Genomic DNA, 9,305 nt, shown 5'->3' with positions numbered 1-9,305 from the left:
GCTCAGAGGGGACCCTCCTGTGTTTCAGCTTGTGCCTGCTGTCTCTGTTTCATACTGTCACCCTAGTAACACCGTGGGAGAGTATTAGTCTTCTTACTAGCATCATGTTTTACATCTTAAAGGGAAAGCAGAACTAAAAAAAATATAGTTCTAGATTTATTTTTGTCAAGTTCGTAAGGAACTTTGTTACATTAAGGACAGTAAAGAAAGATCACTAACAACTGTCCTAATACCTAGCTGCCAAAATATCCTAAACATACCAATCCTGTTTCTAATGAAGTCAGATCATGTCCGGTGTTCAAATATATATTCTTTACTTCTGCCATTAAAAGCTAACTGTTGCATTTTTAATAGTATCACCTATTTGTCAAGAATCTGTGAGTGAGCAGAATGTGTGAATGAATTTACTTTCTACACTGCAATTTCAGTATTTATTCTGAAATACTAGTTGAAGCCATTCTAAACGTAAAATATTCTGAGCTATTTTACCAGCATTTCGGTGGATGATCTTTGTGCCTTGGTCTAGAAGCAGATGGCTGTCATTTCAAGGTGATGACCTGTCCTGTTTCTTCAGAACCTCAAGGTGGTTTTTTGGGGGGGAGTCTTCTGATATTTATAATGGATTCAAAATGCATTTGAAATAATTCTTTTTTTTTTATGTTTTCTTTTCTCTAGAAAATACAAAGGATATTCTCATCATATATGAACAAGAAGCAGAAGAGTGGGCTCTGTATTTAAAATCTCTTTTTGGACACATAGTGAACGAAGGAGGAATCTTGCTCTACAAGCTAGAGACTTTGTCTTTCAAGCACCAGGAGCTATTCTCTTTACCCTGTTATAAATGTAAACTCCTGATACTGTCGTGTGGACTTCTTAACTGCCTGAATCGAAAGAGAAGTTATTTTCTGGAGCAAGTTCTGAAACCTCCGGATAATGTGGTGATTCTTCTTTGTGGGGTGGAGAATTCGGAGATTCTTTATGAGATACTGACCTTAGATGGAGGCAGTAAAGAGATTTCCACTGATCAGGAACCTGAGGAGTATCTCTCTGTTGTTACTGGAATTATTCAAGCAGGTAATCTAAAAATGAAAACTTTGTATGATTTTCTTAGCTGTATTAATATGATTTGGAAGAGGAAAAAAAGTGATAGTTCAGATTTTCTGGAGAAATTATCTCTCTTCAGCTTGGTCCAACAGTTTTAGTTTGATGACACTGTTGTACTCTTAGTCCAGCTTCATTTTCACAGAGAAGCAGCTTTGGAAAGTCTAAAAGCTGTCACTGGCACCTGTGAACCTACCATCACTACTTCATGGTAAGATTGAAGAGCTGACACTTGTTTCTCTTTTTCTTGAGTTTACAGATCTCAGAAACTGTACAAAACTATGGGTTTATGTTTCGTCTCTTCAAAATGTCTTAATGTGATAGTGTATGTATCTCTTTAGGTAAATCTGACAGAGTGAAACGTAATTTCTGACTAAGACTCAGTTTCATGGATGGCATAATTTTCTGTGCAAGAGTACAAGTTCCCTTATACTAACCCAAGTAATAAGTCTGTACTGGAAGGACTAAAACTATCTAGTTTGTATGTGTTTGCACATCCATGGAAGCTACAAAGGAGCATTAATGTAAAAACTAGCACTTCTGGAATGTAAGAAAAACCAGTACTGAAATGGCAAAGTCTGTGCACATGGTTTAGTTTAACCCAAAATTTAACCTTGCCAGGCTGCACAAATGAAACTGAGAAAGGAGGTTGTAGAGAGGTGGGTGTTGGCCTCTTCTCCCAAGGGAGTAATGACAGGACCAGAGGAAATGGTCTGAAGTTGGGGCAGGGGAGGTTTAGATTAGATATTAGGAAGAATTACTTTACTGAGAGAGTGGTCAGGCACTGGAACAGCCTGCCCAGGGAAGTGGTGGAGTCTGGAGGTATTTAAGGAACGTGTAGACATGGCACTTCAGGGCATGCTCTAGTGCCCGAGATTGTTGGTTTGTGTCTGTTTGTGGGTGGGCGTGCTGTGTGGTTGTGGGTGTTTGTTTTGTTTTTGTTTTGGTGTTGGTTTTTGTTTTTGTTTTTTTTTTTGTTGGTTGGACTCGATGATCTCAAAGGTCCCTTCCAACCAAGAAGATCCTGTGATTCTGTGAGAAATAGCTTTAGAAAGACAGACGCATGGACCACTTTGGAAAGGCGAATGTAGGTTGTGCACAGTTTCAGAATAGATGGCTAATGTGTTTTCCTTTGAAAGCATATTTACTACTGCTTCTTTGTAGTCTCTAGGTGTCTTACCTCCTCTCAGCTCTTGCTATTTTGTCATGAATTTGTCTGCTAAGCAGAGCATTGTGCTTCTGTCTTTGTTATGTGCGAGGTGCCATTTTGCTGGCATGGGATCTTGTGCTTGAGAAAGACATCCTGCCGTTCAGGAGTTTTACTCAGAAATTAGCTGTTTTTAGATGCAGATGAACAACCAAGAATATTCTTTTGAATGCAGGGGTAGAAAGACCCCAGCTGAGTCAGAGTGACCTAGCTGGATATCCCTGCTGCCTTGTACTTGAGCTGATAAGCTTAAGCATTTTATAAGGCTTTCAAACCTGCCCAGAATGTGTCTACACACAATCTGGCTATATCAGATCAGTGCTTTCAAAACTAAGTTTTAGATTCCTTCCCGGCCATCTCCTGTTCCAGCATATCTTGTTATTTGGTATTTATTAACCTTTTCCTCACTATATCTTTTTCGGAACATCTCTCAGACTTTAAGTTTTGGGATTAGTTACAGTTGCCTGGTTTGGTTTCAGGAGGTAATGTTTGCAGTTTCTGACTGTGCCTGATATTTAGCTTCAGATTGAAGTTCCTTGTCAGCTTTCAGTGGAATGAAAATAGTGGGTCTATACTATGTATGTCTCTGTATTTATAGGAAAGAAATGGGCCCAGAGACAGTCAGTTGACTCATGCACAGGAAATTGCAAACTCTTCTACAGAGATAAACAGTTTCCTAGAAGACAAATGATGCTTTGGTCTGTGCATTCACAAAAAAATATTTATTGGATCTGCCCTTGGGATTTTATTTACATTGTAATGTCAGGCGACTAATAGGTGCTCAAATGATCTTTTCTTTGGCAATGGCCGATATCAGCAACTTCAGAGACAAGTACAACAGCTATTAATGAATAGCTGTTGAAGGGCTCAGTCTCAGTGTGTATGCCTTTACCAGGGATGCACACACTGTGGCTGGGATCAGACAAGTCCAATTGCCTGAACTAGATCCAGGACTGGGAGTAGTGTTGCTGCCTGGTGCTTTGGGCTGTAAGGCCTCCTCCGTACACATAGTTGAGAACTGCTTTGGCTCTGTTTTTTCTGTACTGGTGTGCCCTGGCCATCAGGCAGGCCAGCTCAGGTCAGTGCTTTCTAGGAGACCTCTACACTGCTCTCTGGTGCACAGTGAAAGTATTCCAAGTGCGAGATTTGCCGTCACCTGGGTGTCGATTTAAGGTCTGAGGAATGAAGATGTGCATGTCTTTATCGTTATTTACCTCTGCTTAAAGATAATGATAACTGCTTGCAGTGTCTTTATTTATGATACTCTTATAGAATCCTGTTAAGCTCTTAGCCTTTTTGGTATCTGTGGCAGGGATTTTGACAGATTACACATCTGGGAAAAAGATTTTTCACTAGCATTTAAAATGGCTTGCTAAGGGGTTAAGTATATTTGGATTATTTTTCCTTTGGAGCACTTTTTATGCCTTTCTTCAGGACTGTGCACTGACAAAACTTCCCATCGCTCTTCATATGTATCATCATCTTCTGTATCTTTTAATTGTTTTCAGTCCTTCTCTCTTGTCCCATCTATTTCTGCTTTCGGAGATAGTGATGAAAACACTTTTGTATATGTTCTTTGTGCTTTTCTGTTCTTTTTTGTACCTAAGCTGTTCATTGCTGTTAAGTTGTTCCTCCATGCATTTATACCTTCTTGTCTCCTCAGTATTAACAAGACACTCTACCAAAGTTTAAAAACTTAGTGATTTGCTTTAATTACAGTGACTACATGGCAACACACTGTTGTGCACCACTGCAACTAAATTCTGTTAATCCCTTAGCATAGCGGACCATCAAGATCCTAGGTCTGATTGATGCCAGGGCTCAGGAGTGGCTTGTGGGTAGTTAGAACAACTGAAGACAGATGATAAATTGGGTTGTTACCTCACAGTCCTGAAGAGTGTTAATAATGGCGTAGCTCAGGTGCTAGTACTCACCACCCTTCCACTACGGCTTTCTCCATACTCTGCAAAGTTCCTAGTTCCAGTTCTCAGCTGTCTCTCCTCCCCTAGATGTTATTCTCTTTGCACTGTGTCTACAGTCTGAGATGGAGTGCAAAATAAATCTAATTTTATAAGCCCCCCCAATTATTTCGCAAAAACCTTTCACCTACCAGATGGTGCTAGTTTCATCTTGTTGGAGCAGGCAGGGCTTTTACCTGTTAAAATTTCTGTCTACTTCTGAAGCAGTATATATGCCAAAAATTCTAGGCAAAAAACAATGCTCAGTAAAACTAAGTAAAATGGAAAATGCAGGGGGTTTTATACCCAGCAGAGAGCTTTTTTGCCCTGTAATGTGATTCAAAGACAAAATTTGTAGTTTGTCATTCCTCTTCGAACATGTTTTTGGAGGAGCAAAGGGAGAACTGAGATATGGAAATCGCCTTTCTAATGTGTGCTTCCTGGATAGTGAAAGATTTTACTGTATTCACGTTATGCATGAAGAGGAACACAAATATTTTTACTGTTGACAAAAGATTCCTTTAGCAGGACTTGTTTACAAAATACTTTGTTGTTTGAAACAGCTATAGTCAGATTTAGAGTTGGTTTTGAATTTTGTGTAAGAGCCTGTTGTCATAAAAAAAGATAAATCTCTGGGAAAGAGTAGAACACTCAGAAATCGTATTATTCTGTGTTATCATCTAAGATGGCCCAGTGTGACTCCAGAATCCTGAATTTTCTTTAGCAGCTTTCCCTAGTATTGCAAAAGTAGAATCGGGAGACACATTTTGTTTGGATCTGCCTTTTCCTTTTGCGTTTTCTTTCTACATCTTCTCCTTGGTCTGCTGAACTGTGTGTACCCCTTTTTATATTTAATTGACATATTTTCAATGTATTAATTAAGTACCCTGGGGGGTTGTAGCCTAGATGTAGCTGGGGTTTTGTTTAGTCCTGAAACACTTCCACTTCAAATTCAGGCTAGCCATATGTTTAAGCAAGGAATTTGTAGACATAGATCTGCAAGCTGGAGGTAGTTACATAGATCTTTAAATGTCCTGAATTCCTCCTGTAGTTGTTTGTGCCTCAGTATTGATGTGCAATAAGAGAACAGGTCTTATCTAATACAAATAATTTTCTGTGATGCTGTTTCTAAAGTGTGCTGACACTTTTATGAGACTTTTTGGTGGGATTTCACAGTACAGCTCAGGAGTCATAGGTATCCATTAGGCTGCTTGCTGTTTTATTAGGTTTCATTGTTTACAGCTCAACAAAAGAATTCTTGTCACTTCAACTTCCAGCCTTTTCTCTAAGCAGTGGTATCCTCTTTTTCTCTTTTTTTTTTTTTTTTTTTGCCAAAAATATGAAGAGAATCTACTTCTATAAAATCTGATAGTTCAGAACCGCTCAACAAGCCTACATGTATCCGTTCATTATCTGCTATTGTATTGAAAAGCGAGAAGAGGTATATAAAGTAACATAACTTTAACTAGAAAACTGTATCCACAGTCTTTGACAGCCCAGGAAAGAGTCTCAGAACGAGTATGTAACTTTTACCTGAGACAGCAATGTGCCATTAATTTCTGACTGCTACTTAAAAAGTATCCAGTGTACCTGCACACAATTTTAATCTCCAAGAAGAGTAATGCTAAGAAAACTACTTTTGCAACCACTAATAAGGTATAGATCTGGAATAATGAGATACTAGCATTGCGTATTTGTCTCTAAATGTAGGACAAACAGGCTGGGAGCTTTAATTAGGACTTAACATATGCAAATCTTCAGACCGCTTCAGATATAGGGCTAATTTTGATTGGGCAGGTCACCGAAAAGAGAAATAAATCACTGTATTCTTACCATAAGCTTTTATGGTATCTGTCTCCTGTTTCATTTCAACAGTACAGTGGCATAGATTTTATTGGACTTGTACCAAGAATTTAGGTATTCACATTTTGAATCCACTGTGTTATGGTTTGAGAAAACCCGTAAAAAGTTATTGTCATTAAGACAATTATTCTGTCATCCAATGACCCCTCTCTCAAGGGAGAGAGAGCTGTGCAGAAAGATTTTCTGATTTGTATTGAATGTGACGTTCATGGTATGAAATAATCCTGTTGGCCAGCCTTGGTCAAATGCCCAGGCCTTGCTCCTCCTTGTCCATGCACCTGGCAAGGCTTGAAAACACTGAGACCTTGAATCCCACAGAGCCTAGCTGGCTGGAAAGTAAATATTTTCACAAATTCAGACACTGGAGTCTTCTAAAAGTGCAGTTTTCCCCAGCATTAGAAGAAAAGTTAGTTCTGTGTTGCTCAACACAGGACACACCACTTTGCTTGTTCTCCTGTAAAATCCTCTTCACGTTGGTGCTTGAATATGAGTAACTAATGATGATGGATTTTCTTAGGCTTCAGCAAGACTTGTGCTGATGAGCTAAACCCCTTAAATTAAGTGGGAACTTTACCATTATCTTCAATGGGCAAGTGTTTCACCTAGGTTTTGACACTGACTTAGAGTCTATGAAGAAATTAAGCTGAAGTGCTAAGAAGAACCAAAGCTGACGAGGAAACAAAATCACTATAATTTTGGGGTGGGTTTGTTTGTTTGTGAATACTGAGTACAGCACGGTTTTGTGTGTATGCGTGAACTAAAGTCTTCATTGTAAAGATTTCTCAGATGGACACACAAGACCGAGTAAATAGAGGGAAGTAGGTGGGTGGTTCTGGCCTCATTTGCTGGCAGGGGAGGTTGCAGTAGATGAGACCACACAGTTGTGCCTCCCTTTCCTCCTTCCCCAGTGTATTTACATTCAGACGGTGCATCGCACTGTTGGTACTTTAAGGCAGTGAGGTCATCTGCTTATTGAGGAGCACCTCAAATGCCAATTAAATTTTTTTATTAAAAGGAAAATAATCTGTATGTATTTATTGTAAGCAGAAGGGGCATTTTGTTAGCTGAAGTGTGCTATGATATAGTCCTAACTTCCATTTTGCCCTGCCAATGAGTCTTTGAACTGCTCTGCAAGGACTGCTGCGAAGATTACCAGATTAAGAAATCTTCTTAAGATGTTGTGTTTCTCCATCTCTGCACAGAATGATTGCTGGGATGCCAGTGCAGTGATGGGGATGACTCTCAACAAGAAATTGCAGTTAGTGTCACTAACTTGTTTCATTTGGCATGTGATCCTGGCTATTTCAAACCAGAAGAGAAACTGAAGTGGCAGCCTGGAAGTGGCAAGCATAGATAGGATGTTGAGGCTACCATCCCCTGCTGCTTGAACTGTTTGAGTTCTTTGTTCTTTCTTCTCTTATTTCTGCGAAATCCGGAGAAGACTTTATTTGTTATATAATCAGATTTCTTAGCAGCTCGTGTTTCAATCTGTCTAGCCAGTCATGGTGACCTGTACCCTTGGATTCTGAAGAATGCTTCATGAATGTGATGTTTTTCCTCCTGTTTTTGACACTAATTGGATGAAAACTGCTTACACCTGGAAAAGTGAATGCACTGACATCTTAAAATGGATGTTTTTTAACAGCATTTAGCACAAACTCATAAAGAGTTTTATTAATAATAAAAGTCAAATGACTAGAACATAAGCATTACTGCAACAGCTTGTACTAATTTAAATTAATATACTGTGATTTTACTATTGTTTATTTAGGTTATAAATTTTTTATTTTCAAAATGAATTAATGGATTTATCAGCATTAGTCTGCTCTCTCAATGTTGCAAGTGGACACCGTCCAAATTTATGTCTTGTTTATGGCACAACAGTCATGAGTCAGTATTTAGTTGTGGTTTTTAAGCAACTAAAGGCTATTTCTAAACTTTACAAATAATTTAAGTTTAAGGTTTTCAGCAGGTATTTTCCAGCTAGGACTGTAAAATGGGTATGTGAATCTGTAGTCTTACATGTCCTTCATATTATTATTGACTCTTGTTGTGTTTTACACTGTGGTTACCAATCATAATTACTGAAAAGTTATTTTTGGCAGGCATCTAGAGAAGTCCTCTGGAAATGCATTTTTTGTATATTTTTTGGCACACAAGTGTTATTATAACAAAATTGCTGTTTGTGATTTCACCATGATGAATTTCTGTTAAGCTAGTGTCAGCTTCTTGGAAATGGGATAAAATAAGGGTCGTGTTGTTTTCCAGATTAAAAAAATTGTAACATCTATCCCTGAAAAAATTCAGTGTTCTAGTTCATACTGGGGAAAAAAAAATAATCAATATTAGGGCAGCAAAAGAAAAACTTTTTTTTTTTTTTTATAGAATCAGATTTTGCTTTTTGTAGAGTTTCTCTGTACTTAAATGGCTGTGAGGACAGGACTTGGTCCAGAAAATGTTATTACAGTTACCAAGTTAGGTGTTCAAAAGTCAAACAGTTACAGGTGGAAAGTAGCCTATTAAACTTCAGTTAGGCCCCCTGTTCATATGCATTGATTGCCTTCAATTATGTAAGTGCAGTTTCCCCCCATCACTCCCGCCAAGAACCTGTCCTCATTAGTACACAGGATAAATAGTACTCAGTTAATTAGCAGTTATTTGATACTTTGTTTTGTGTTTGAGTTTGTGGTTGCATTATTTATGTATTGAATGCCATTCAGATCCTGTTGAGAAAACAGAATTATTAATTTCCTAATGCGCTTTTCTGTAGAACTCATTTCTGTATCAAGTGCATTCCAAACGTTATTTTATTTTATCATCATTTTACATACAAGTATTTAGCAAGTTTAGGGTGAAGCATTTCTTCCACCTCTGATACCACTTTAAGACATTACTTTTCATAACACTTAGAAGCATACAGTATTTTTTATGTCCATATTCAAACTCCCTTTAATTTCAGATGTCTGCAGGCCAGCTGTAAGGTCTTTCACAGAAAGTGTGGTACAAAACTAATGAGCGCTTCTGAAAAACATGTTTTAAAAGCCTTCCAGCTTTTTGCCTCGAAATTTCAGGATGAGAACCAGAAATTATCTAAATTCTCTGGAGCAACATTCAGCTAATATCACTGTCCTTTCTCTCACTGGAATCGTCTCCTCATTCACTGAACTCTTGTTATT

At 38.3% G+C, this 9,305-nt stretch overlaps 1 protein-coding gene across 1 annotated transcript in view; it reads left to right on the top strand.

Moving 5' to 3' along the window:
* Positions 1–681: 681 nt before the first annotated feature.
* The window catches only part of BANK1 (B cell scaffold protein with ankyrin repeats 1), a 141,355-nt gene continuing 132,731 nt past the window's right edge, over positions 682–9,305 (top strand). The window contains exon 1 of the mRNA XM_074147787.1: positions 682–1,074. The gene's annotated coding sequence lies outside the window, so the exon portion shown is untranslated. The remainder of the gene's footprint in view (positions 1,075–9,305) is intronic.

Source organism: Numenius arquata, chromosome 5 (assembly GCF_964106895.1).
Source record: "Numenius arquata chromosome 5, bNumArq3.hap1.1, whole genome shotgun sequence".
Classification (NCBI taxonomy): domain Eukaryota; kingdom Metazoa; phylum Chordata; class Aves; order Charadriiformes; family Scolopacidae; genus Numenius; species Numenius arquata.
The sequence above is the reverse complement of the archived record's forward strand: the minus strand, read 5'-3'. Positions and strand labels throughout refer to the sequence as shown.